Here is a 12,791-nt window from a genome sequence, read left to right as displayed (position 1 = left end):
AGTCCTGAGTAAAGAGAGAATAATCACCCAAAACCTAGGTCTATTTACCAAATGTCCATCTTCTCTTTTAAATTGTATAAATACTTAATCCACCCAGTGATTTGCTCTGGACCTTCTCCTGCTAGAGTATCCAGTTTCTCCTCTTGTGGTAAAAACATCTGCTCACATAAATACCCACTGTATAAACTTAAACTTTTTAAAAATTTAAGCTAAACCTACTTCTCTCAGTTATGTATTTTTTTATTATTTTTTATTTTGTAGAGACAGGGTCTCACTATGCTGCCCAGGCTGGTCTCAAACTCCTGGCCTCAAGCAATCCTCCTGCCTCAGCCTCCTAAAGCACAAGGATTACAGGCATGAGGCACCCAGCCTATTTCTCTCTTATATGTGGTGCTCCTAGTTCTGATATTCTTGGATTTGGGGTAAGTGTTCATGACATTACAGGCTTTGGTGAGGTCTCCTTTCAGACTTTACACTTCATTGTTCAAGACCATAAGCATTCAAATAACTTTCTGTGTGTTCTCTTAAAGAAACTCCTCCATTCTCATGATATGCAGCGTGTTTCTCTAGACCCTTCCCAGTTACATCTGCCCTGAGGTGCAAGACCAAACCCTCAAAGGAATATTCTAGACAAGACTGCATAAAGTTCAGATACATGGACAAACATAGAAATATAGCACTTAAATATTCCTATTAAGAGATAATTGAACTCAAATGCATGTTCAAGTGTAATATTTATCAATATATTAAGGAGTAGTGAAACACTGAGATTTCACCGGAAATATTATGCATATGTAATAAATGAAACATCTGTTCTAAAACGTCTCAATATATTGTGCTTTCACATATATTGTAAGGTAACATGCACCTAACAGAGATCTATAGAACAATGATATTCTCTCACCTTTACATAAAATCCAGTGTTATCATGCTGCCCTAATACCTGTACCATAAAGAAATTCTACTCTTATTCACTTTTATTTGCATTCTATTTTCCAAAGATTTTATAGGAACAACATTTGGACTTCAAACTCTTAGTTCAATGTAATCAATATGATAAGTATTTTTTAAATGATTTGAATGAGGCAAACACCAAATTCACAGAGATATGAATAAATAAGTGAATGAATGACTCTTCCTTCTTGCCTGCCACATGAGCACCTTTTCCAACGGAAACCCACAACCCCCAAAAATAGAGAGTTAGTAGGTGTCTCTAATTCTATTTTTTATAATCTGTGGTTATACATATAATCAGTGATTAATAAATACATATTTCTTCAGAGCAAGTATAAAAATTGCAATTCCTTATAAATCTTTTTTTTATTATTATACTTTAAGTTCTAGGGTACATGTGCACAACGTGCAGGTTTGTTACATATGTATACATGTGCCATGTTGGTGTGCTGCACCCATTAGGTAACGGCCTTTTTAGGCATCTTTAAAGTGGTGTTCATTGGGGGAAGCTAAGTAAAGCATACAGAAAAACTCTCTGCATTGTATTTTTGCAACTTCTAGTGAGCCTGTGTTTAAAAACAAAAAGTTATTTATAAAAGTGCTAACAATTCATTTTTTATCTCAAATAATCAATAAGTAAAATTTATCCAACTCAAAGAACAGATCAAATACAGTCATATCAAAATAAGTTAATTTTTCCAAGAAACTATAACATATCACAAACCATAACAAAGACTCACCCCCAAAGATATGGGTTCCAAACTTCATTACAATGAATTTCACAAAAAGTATGTAAAAAGCCTAATAGCAATGATCACAGCTACTGCATTGGAGGAATATCTCCAGAAGAAATACAGTTTTTGTTTTTGTTTTTGTTTTTTTGAGACGGAACCTCGCTCTGTCGCCCAGGCTGGAGTGCAGTGGTGCGACCTCAGCTCACTGCAACCCCCACCTACCGGGTTCAAGCAATTCTCCCATCTTAGCCTCCCAAGTAGCTGGGATTACAGGTGCCCACCACCATGCCTGGGTAATTTTTGTATTTTTAGTAGAGATGGGGTTTCGCCATGTTGTTCAGACTGGTCTTGAACTCCTGACCTCAAACAATCCACCCACCTCGGCCTCCCAAAGTGCTGGGATTATATGCGTGAGCCACCGTGCCCAGCCAGAAATACAATTTAAATAAAGTTGGATAAGATAATTTGGAATCTCTGGTCTGTCTGCATTTTTTTTTTTTTTTTTTTTTTTTTTTTCTGGAGACAGAGTCTTGCTCTGTCACCCAGGCTGGAGTACAGTGGTGCAATCTCGGCTCACTGTACCCTCTGCCTCCCAGGTTCCAGCGATTCTCCTACCTCAGCCTCCCAAGTAGCTGGGATTATAGGCGTTAGCCACCACACCCAGCCAGTACACATTTTAAAAATACTAAGTATCCCTCCATTAAATAAGCATTTTCTGGCCACTGTGAGGACCATGGGGAAGTATACTGTGTAGACAACATGAACACATACGAAACAATTAAAGGGCAGTGCAAAGCAGAAAACAATAAAGTGATCAATTCAACTGCAGAATTCACTGCCTAAGGTTTTGGCAATAAAAATAGGTAAGTGTTTGAACTATATTTTCTTCTGATGCTTTTGGAGTGGTGTTTTTATTTCATTTCTTAATATATTTTTCAAGAGAAATTATCTAATCTAGTTTATCTAAATCTTTTGAGACATTTCCTATCCGCCTTCTCCCTTTTCCCTGGCAAAGGAGCTCAACCTGTGAAAGTACAAATGTGTGAGCTGTGTGTTTCTGCTTAATCGTTAATGCTTAGCCATTTTCCAAAGCAATTGTAATCAGTACTTTAGCAAAGTCCCTACCATGAGGCCCTACTCTCTGCTAACATCGTGAGTGCTCATCTCACATTCCTAAGGACAGAGTCTCCAGAGGTCAAAGGAATTGAAGGAATTTGTGAAGCAGTTCAACTGTGATGTCTCACTGCAGCTGTGGTCACACAGTACTCAAGGAGAGAGTTTCAGGAGTGCAGCCATCAACACTCAAGATCCCATGAAACTTTCAGCCTAACTGATGGTCCCACTGATTACTCACTCAGAACAAAACATATTTCACCAAATATCACTTTCAGGACTTCATTCCTGATCCTTCTGGGGTAGAAGGTGCAAAAACCTGGTTTGTATTAGAGACATTAGGAATATTTCAATAAGGCCAACAGATTTCCATGCTGAAGGGCACAAGAAATGGAAGAGCTAATCCCATTCCCTTGGGAGATCAGTTTAGATAGTTTCATTGTCATAATCCTCTTTGTTAAACAGGTAACCTTCCCTAAATCCGTAGCATACCCTTGTTTTTTAAATCCCATGTGTCAAGTAAGAACCGAAAGGAGCCTTGCTTCCAGCTTTAAATAAAGCAATAACCAGGCACGCCTGGATGCATTTGTTTTAAAAAGAGCCAGTTTAACTTCTCAAAGGAATGAAATCACTCAGAACAGATGAGACTTTTCTGAAATACACTGTTTTTAAAACAGTAGTTTAACAGGGTTCACCATAACTACCCCTTGTATTTATTTCAATTTTCCTAACATTATGTCTGTAACAGAAAACAAAAGCTGTTTACTATACCAGATGATTCCATTTTCCACTAAATCACCCTAAATTGGCCACATTTGCGTCAAGCACACAAGGTATACTACCTAATATGTAAACGTCCTTATAAAATGTAGACTGACTTATGTTATTCTGAAGTAAAATGTTACATGTTCAGTATTCTGAGTACCACAGAACAGCTATACTTAAATGATGGCAGCAAACAACCAAGACCCCCATAAGCTCTTTAAAAAAAAAAAAAAAAAACTCAAATACAGGAAAAAAGGAAAAGAACATCAGTCTTTGGGTAAGAAAATCTAACTAGATTTCTATATAGAAATCCAAGTTTCTTCTGCTGCAAGCCTGATTTTTCAAAGGGATACCTACTATTATTTAAAGGAAGATCATGTAATTCCCCAAAACAAAAATCATACACATTTTAATTCTATTTAATTTAAAAATAAAAATGATATGCCTCCAAACCACTTTTTGAATAGTCACAACATCAAGCCACAGCTGAAAATCAGACCTATCAAAGGGTTAAGAATTGTTGCTTTACACATATGTATATAAGGTGTATGTTGTTTGCTTTCATATTATAATCAACATATCTGTGAAACACCTTATTTATATTAAGCTGAAAAGGTACTATAAAAGCTCCAGTTTTCAGCTATTCTTCATCCTTGAATGTTCAATTTTACACAAAACATGGTTTCCAAAGTATTAGCACTGGAGAACCCACCGTAATATTTTAAATCTGGAAATTTGTGGCCATTCTAATTATAGAAGCTAAAAATATTCAGTGTGTAAGCTTTGGGGATCACTCATGGAGTGAAGAGCAGTGTAATCATTTTCAAGGGTTCTCCAAGTCGTGTGTGTTACTTGGAGGCATAAATTCAATATGAACTATATAGAAATGGGTGATCTCAAACTGCTGGCTATTAGACTCAATTTTTCAATATGATGCTTGATGAACCTTGGTTCCAACTCAGCTTTAGCAATAAAAAGTAAAAGTCCTAGAGAAAAAAAATATATAAAGCACAGCTTGAGTCACTCAGAGTAACGGTTTAAGAAAGATACTTAAATGTGTTCATTCATTCAGCCAACAAACATTTATTAATATGCCAGGAACTGTTCTCAGTGCTGGCATAATTCAACTCAAGAATAAGGAATGTTGAAGAATACAATAACAATAATAATAACTAACATGTATGGCCATTTACAGTGCTGAACAAGATTTCATAAAGATCACTTTATCTGTTCCTCATAACTCCTCTGTGAATGAGGTTTTATAATTATTTTAATAATGCAAAAAGACACAGATGTTTTTTAAATTCTCAAAATCAAACAACTAATAAGTAAGAGAGCTGGATGTTCAATTCATACCTTCCAAATACAAATCTCCATTGGTCATTGGGCAATACAACATTACAAGATGCTCTACTTTTATGTAAAGCATTGAGGACAAGTTCTGCATGTTTCTGAGTGCTGTATTAAAGTTATTTAATATTGTTTTGGTTTGGGTTTTTTTTTTTTTAGGGATAAAGTTTCGAAGATCCAGACTATCATCTTCACAAGTTCAAAATGTTTGTAATCTCTTTATCCCATGAGTTTACTTATCAGATGGAAGCATTGGTGAATGAGTTTGCCTGGTTAGCTGAGTCTTCTAAACAAATAAAAGAACTGAACTCCCCAAGTATTAAAATCTTCCTTACTTGGGAAAAGATACTGGATAAAAACTTCATGAGCAAAAAACATGAACAAGTACTTTACAAAAAAGTGTAGACAATAATCATAGGAAAAGATAGACAAGGTACTCTGAGAAATGCAAATTAAAACTACAAAGTGATACAACTATACATCCGATAGAATGGTTTTAAAAAAAGACATACAAAACCCCTTTTGTAAGGATGTGGGGTAGATGATACTCTCACACAATGCTGGTAGGAATGTGAATTAGCACCAATTCTGAAAGAAGGCACTATCTACTAAAACCGTCCCATCAATTAAACTGGGAAAACACACAACTGAAATTCCCACATGGGCCGGGCGCGGTGGCTCACGCCTGTAATCTCAGCACTTTGGGAGGCCAAGGCGGGCGGATCACGAGGTCAGGAGATCGAGACCATCCTGGATAACACGGTGAAACCCCGTCTCTACTAAAAATACAAAAAATTAGCCGGACGTGGTGGCAGGCACCTGTAGTCCCAGCTACTCGGGAGGCTGAGGCAGGAGAATGGCGTGAACCTGGGAGGCGGAGCTTGCAGTGAGCCGAGATCCGGCCACCGCACTCCAGCCTGGGCGACAGACAGGGCGACATGTTCACCAAAAGACATACGTAAGAATGCTCATAGCATCACTATTCATAATGGCCAAAAACTGGAAACAACCCAAACAAAATTAGTAAATCAAGAACAAAATGGATAAATGTACTGTGGCGTTCTTATAAAGTGGAACACTATGTAGCAATGAGAATAAACTGATGCTTCACACAAAACAAGAATGAATCTCACAACATAATGTTGAGCAAAAGAAGTCACACACAAGAATACACACATGTAATTAACTGACAGAAAGTTCAATGAGAGGTGAAAGTAACCATTATCTCAGAAATTAGGAGAGCGGTTACCTTGGTGGGAAGTCATGACTTGAAGAGGGAGTTAGAGGAGACTTCCGGATGCCAGCAATGGTCTATATTTTGATCTTGGCACTGGTTACATGGACATGTTCACTTAGGTAAATCGCTGAGATGTCTACTGATGGTATGATGACATACAATTTTCTGACCATATGTATTTCAATAAAAACTTAACAGAAGGAAGAGGGGAGGGGAAAATAAGGAAGAGCGGAGAAACTGGGGGAGGGAGAAGGGGGTGTAATGAAGTGATGCTATAAGAGTCCAAATCTAAATAGTCCTCAACCACTGTGTTTGCTTTAGTTCTTACTTCTGTCTACCTCTTCCTTTACTACCACGCTGTTTTCAGGCACTTTTCAATGTTTTCTATGTATTTGCCAATAAAGCCCATTTTCGTCTTCTACTTTGTAGTTTACTGTTTGCTATGGGATTAAAAACTTCATAATCAATCATAGAACAGTATGTGTATTAAAAGTAAACTGACTCTGAGGGATGTCCTAGGAGTAAAGTGAATTCTTTTTAATGTATTTATTTTTTTACCCTCTATTTTGCCTGCTCAGAGACTTTTTTGCTGGGGAACATGACAAATGTACGAGTTCCAAATAGATGAAGTTGTTACTAGATCTTATCAGTGAATATCAGATCTCCAGGCCAAAGCTAGAATTAACTAACATAGAAGTCCATATCCCACAAGTTTACTTACTTGCAAATAGTATTAAGAAGAATATTAATCAGTGAATATACTTTAAAAAAAGAAATCACCAATTTCTTCTTAAATAAGACGTCTTCAATATATTAAGAGATTTTTCTAGTTGTGTCACTCATAGAATATTATAGCGGTGTTAAACATAACATACTCCTTTCTCATTTTGTATTTTTATTCATATTGATTTTTTTAATCCCCAAAAAAGCATACTAGGAGTTTTATTTAAAACTTTCTTAAGGTTTCTAATACAGAAATTCGAGTTAAATTCAAGTCAAGGAGTATACCTTTTCCACACAATTATCCACAAAGTAAAAATACAAAACTCCAAAATATCAGTTGGTGGTTATTTATTTCCTTTAACATCCTAATTTCACTTAATTTCTTTCTATGTTCATTCTACATGAAAAACAAAAGTTAGCTCTCAAGATGGTAGCTAAAACTGGTACACCCAAACTGAAAATTCTTCTCTCATGAAATACTCCCTGGATTGCAGAAACTGAAATAAAGTTGCGGCAAGTGGGCACTGCTACTGAGCAGAATTATCAACAGAAAATGGAAACCATCACTTTAAAACAGGATAAACGTTTATCTGCTTTAGTATCTTCTGCTGTGACTAAAAGGACATTCACCCATTCATTGACAGTCATTCGACAAACATGTATCACCAGTCAAAAGATTAAAATACTCATTCCTACCTCCACCAATAATTTGTAGTTAAGTTTAAGAAAAGCATACAGAGTTCTCTGTCATAGTTTCCTCTTCATCTCAATAAGCATAACAATCCCTTATATTTACTTAGTTTTCAGGAAAGAAGAACAAGATGATGTTTTGGTTTACACAAACAACTACAGAGGCACATAGTTTCAACATTACTGTTTCTACCACTATCTTTTTCCAATACAGAGGCTCCTAAATGTACGGTGGGTTATGTCCTGATAAGCCCATCATAAATTGAAAATATTGCAAGTCAAAAATGTGTCTAATACACCTAACCTACCAAACATCATAGCTTAGCCTAACCTACCTTAAATGTGTTCCGAATATTTACATTCCCCTACTAGGCAAAATCATCTAACACAAAGCCTAACCTATTTTACAAATAAACTATTGGATAGCTCATGTAATTAATTGAATACTTCACTGAAAGTGAAAAACAGAATGTTGTTACCAGTACTCGAAGTATAGATCCTACTGAATGTGAATGCTTTCACACCATTGTAATTCTGAAAAATTTTAACTGGAACATAATAAGTCTGGAACCGTCTATATTCAGCATCAAGTAAGACATTATCATTAAGGAATAAAATTATTGGCATCATTAGAAAGATTGGAAGAAAAAGTTTTATCTCTCCTTTGCCACAGCAAGTAAATAAAGCCATTAGCATTTATACACTTGTTCATTTTTTAGAGACAGGATCTCCCTATGCTGCCCAGGCTGAGGCGCAGTAGCTATTCACAGGCGCAATTTAATAGCAATTTTATGGGCACAATTTTAGAGCACATGACAGCCTCGAACTCCTATGCTTAAGTGATCCTCCCAACTCAGCCTCCAGAGTATCTGGGACCACTGCACCTGGCTCTCATTGTATTTTCAATGTCTTGTTAGAAATGTCATTGCACTGCTGAGACTACCAAATGCAATAAAAGCCATTGCCACAGAAGTATTATGAAAGTAGTTAATATGGCTTCCGACAAAATTAAATCAGCCACTTCTACAAATGAGTTGTGTCTGTGTGTGTGTGTGTGTGTGTGTGTGTGTGTGTGTGTAAACATACATAGACAGAACTGAGTAAAGGAGAATCCATCCCTATTGCTGGAAAAATAACCAAAGCTGTGCACTACTGAGGATAAAAAGATCATCTTCATGTCAGAAGAACAGCAGCATATTTTCCATTTTTGTGACCCAAACGTATCAAGAGTTTAAATATTGGGAGAAAGGCAAAATGTATTTGGAATACAACTTAGCTGACCTCAAATAAAACTTTATTCCTCCTTTCCTCTAAGATTCCTACATTATGTAAAAGTAGTAAGATCCAGTTTTGTAGTCTTACTAGCTTCCTGGATGTTCTTTATCCATTTTGCTAAATGACTCCCTAGAAATACATAAATTTCATAAGTCACAGGTTGTCCTTGGAAACAGCATCAACTGAGATCCATGTTCTGCTTATAGCTTCCTTTGTCCCATCAAATCATGCATTCTGATTCCTTCATTTAGCAATCAAGAAAAAAACACTTAGAAATGTTAATCATTAGATTTTCCTCTTCTCAGTTTGTTCTTTCCACTCCCAATCTTATCTATCAACTCTGGTTTTAGATTTCATTCATATTATTTTAAATAAACACAAAGAAACTCCAAGAAACAGATATGTATCTCGCCACACTTAAGTCCAGCAGAGTCTCTCAGGACGCTTCTCCTCTTAACAATAGCAGTCCTCATATGAGGTCTACAGCGCTCACAGAGGCAGACAAGGAATCCTGTTTATTTACATGATTCACCAGGTAGTGTGCATTTCTTTAAGTGTTGTCTTTTCCTTTAAGATGTAAGCTATGGCCAGATATCACTCTTGTTATCGGAACAAGGGATCAGAACCTCAAAACTGTACCTGCCAGCACTCAGCAAAAAATGAGATTACCATCAGGGCCTACTGGAAGTTGTCCCAAAGGTTACCCGATTTCTATCGCATTATTCCTCTAAATCTGATTGCCTTTATTTCTTTCACACAACATTTTTGTAAATCCAAAATGTCTCTTAATCATTTAGAAGACTGAAATCATAGTACTAACATTCAAACATCTAAAATTATTTAATATTGACTACATGAACTAAAAGAAATACATTAATCTAAACTGAGAGTACATTCTGTCAATCTCATTGGGTAAGGTGTCTAATGTATGTTTTTAAGTCTCCAGAAATGACCCCAAAAGAGCAAATGGCACCAAAACCCTCATTCTGAAGTACACTTAAAATGTTGGGGGTTTCTTAGTTTTCAGTTTTTTTTAACATGCCTGGGACTATCAAAATATCCCATCTTGTCCTTGTCACCCCCACTCCTACAAATGTTCTCTGCCTCAACAGCTCATAATGTAGTGGTACTGCTTTCCTGTCTCCAACTACATATATGAGAGTTTCTCTGTCATCTTACTTGACAGTGTGGGATACAGTTAAAACAAATCATTCAATTTCAAGATCTACCACAAAGACCAGAATCCTATCAGTACTTTTAACTTTAAAATGAAAGTAAAAGTTTTTTCTCAGCTATAAAAGCTATAGAAAAATAAACAGGCACACTTCCTTTGAATGAAGTTATACTAATATCTTCAGTCTAAGTACTAAAATGACCATGTAAATTATTTACATGCTAATATGAAAGACACAAGAAAGAGAGCTGTAGTCAGAAACGTTTTCAAAAGACATCACATTGGCTATAAAAAGCTACTGAATATTGTTCTAATGGCATTGACGAATCTACTGAAATCACAATGAAAAAAAAAAGCCCAAATGAGCAATGTACACTTTAATTAATTTAATTCAGGTAGTATTACTACTCCAAGTCCCAAGATACAAGAAAAAAGAGAAATACAGTACAATACAGTATCTCTTAGGAAAGGAACTGTTGCAGGATTTGAGACTATGAGCGTTTAGTACAGCCCAGTGTTCTTGATTTCTCATTAGGAGCAACTTTCCAGGGCACTGAAGCGAACCAGGAAAAGAAATGGGGAGGGTAAGCCAAAGGGGTCGCTGCTCTTCAGTGTCAAGTTGGAAAGAGCTTGCTGCGATCAATTATGCTGAGAAGGTAGGGCCTTGAGAGGGAAGGAAGGGTAGAAAAAACAATTTTACAGGGCGCTGAAAAAAGTGACAGAACAGAGGTCGAACTGCTTCCTCCATCTTTCAAGTTTTTCTTTTTGTTCTATAAGAACTTTTGTCTTTATGGTGCTTGCTGCGGTTTGCTGATGTAGTTCCCAGGTCCTGCCTTCCTCTGGTGACTTATTAACGGACTGGCAACGGCTGAGTAAAATGCACTTAAGAAAAAAGAAATCACCTCTCTTTGCCAAGACTCACATGCTGCCCAGTACCTGAGGAAGAGCTCCGCTGTCGCTGGCCAAGAGAAACTCCAGTTTAACCTATGCCTCCCCTAGCCAAATCCATTGCAAATAAATGTGTGTGTGCCACTTGCAGAGAATCTGCCTGACTCACCCCCCGCCTTCGGCGTGCCAGGGAGAGATGTAAATGCTCCGTCCTGGAGCTGGCAGTGAAGTGGGGGCCGCGGCCTCGGTAGCACCGAGAGTCCCCAAATCTCCCCCTGTGATGGGTTTAGGGATGTGTTCCTCTCAAGCAGGTGCCTGGTCACAGGGCGACCACCCAGGCTCACAGCAACACACGTGTCACTGAGCCCGAGCCCAGCCCGCCGCAGAACTGGCCCCGCAGTCCTCGTAAAGACGCCCAGTTGCGCGCAGGGGACTTAGCAGTGAGGGAGAAGCAGACCACCCAAACTCTTCCTCTAAACCCTAAGAAGGAAAAAAAAAGTACTTTTCCGCGGAAGCAGCCTCCACACACCGCCCGCGCCCAGCTCAGGGGATGCCCGGCCCGCAATTGACCTCTCTCTCCCTCCCAGGAGCGCGCTGAGGCCGCCTGCGCGCCCTACGGAATCGGCCCCCGGGCCCGCGCCCGCCTCCGCCTTGGAGCGAGGGACCCCATCGACCCTCCCGGCAGCTGCCGGGGCCAGGCGCTCACCTCCTGGGGTCTGGCTTCCGTCGCTCCTCCAGTTTGGCGGCGGAGTGTGGGGCTGCAGCGGCCACTGCCGCCGCCGCCGCCGCCTTCGCTGCCACCGCGGCCGCCGCCGCCACCGAAGCGCTGCCCGGCGCGCCGCCGGGGTTGGAGGCTGGGGGGCCGCGGAATCCCTGGAGGCGCGAGCCCGGAACGCGGCGGGGCCGAGCCGCGGGAAGTTGTCTGCGCCGGGCGCGGAGCGAGCGGGGCGCCAGTCACCCGCGCCCAAGTAGTCACAACTTTGCCGCCTGGGTGGGTGCGCGCTCCGGAGAGAGGCGAGCGCGGGAGAGGGGGGTAAAGGCGCTGGGGCGGGAGGGTCTTCGGAGCAGGCAGGACTGCAACCTGAACGGCCCGCGAGGAAAGGGGAAAGGTGGCGCGGGGGAGATGTCTACACGGCCTGTGTGGTGCGCGGCGAGCGAGTGTGTAAGAGCGCGGGCGTCTACTCTACTTTGCCTCCTGCAGCTCCTGCATATTTATGGGGATCTCTGATGTTCCTGCTAGTAACTAACACTGCAGCAGTGGAGCCCAGCCCAGCCGCCCCTCGGGAGCAAGCCGGGGTGCGGGGGCTCACGGAAGGCGGCCGCGGCGGAGGCTGTGCCGCGAGCGCGAGCCTGCGATCCATATTTAAAGCCGTAAGTGGCCTCGGCCGGCCCCCTGCCCTGCCCTCGCTCGCGCCCGCCAGCCCGGCCCCCACCGCTCCGGGCCGCTGCTCGGCGTCAGCCGCCCGGGCATCGGCGGCGGGGAGGGGCCTCGAGCCGCGCCGCCTCCGCCGGGGGCTTGGGCTCTGTGCGCAGCGCCCGCCCGGAGCTGGCGGAGGACCCGGCTCCGGACCGGCCGCTCTTGCCTCCCGGGTTCCTTCTCTCTCACGCCCTGGGCTGGGTCCTAGGTCCAGCTTTTTGTCCTACTCAAAAGAGTTCCCCAGTGGGGAGAGCCTGTGCTTCCATGCAGAACTAAAATTGCATGAGTTTCCCAGCTCAAATCACTATTGACTCTACTTTATAAAACTTGGGGCGTATAGAGTGCTGCCATAACACAGTATTAAGTAATTGTTCACCTTTAACAAAAGATGTCTGAAGATAACGTGGTTGTCAACTGTGTCCTTCACTTATGTCACTGATGCCTTTCTGTCTTCCTTGGGAGTTAGGAAAA

General features: G+C 40.6%; 1 protein-coding gene across 1 annotated transcript in view; it reads right to left on the bottom strand.

Moving 5' to 3' along the window:
- Positions 1–12,229, bottom strand: part of SLC4A4 (solute carrier family 4 member 4) — a 388,838-nt gene extending 376,609 nt beyond the window's left edge. The window contains exon 1 of the mRNA XM_004038792.5: positions 11,610–12,229. The gene's annotated coding sequence lies outside the window, so the exon portion shown is untranslated. The remainder of the gene's footprint in view (positions 1–11,609) is intronic.
- Positions 12,230–12,791: the final 562 nt, after the last annotated feature.

The sequence above is a fragment of the Gorilla gorilla genome, chromosome 3 (genome assembly GCF_029281585.2).
Source record: "Gorilla gorilla gorilla isolate KB3781 chromosome 3, NHGRI_mGorGor1-v2.1_pri, whole genome shotgun sequence".
Lineage (NCBI taxonomy): Eukaryota > Metazoa > Chordata > Mammalia > Primates > Hominidae > Gorilla > Gorilla gorilla.
This window is presented reverse-complemented; position numbering and strand designations above follow the sequence as displayed.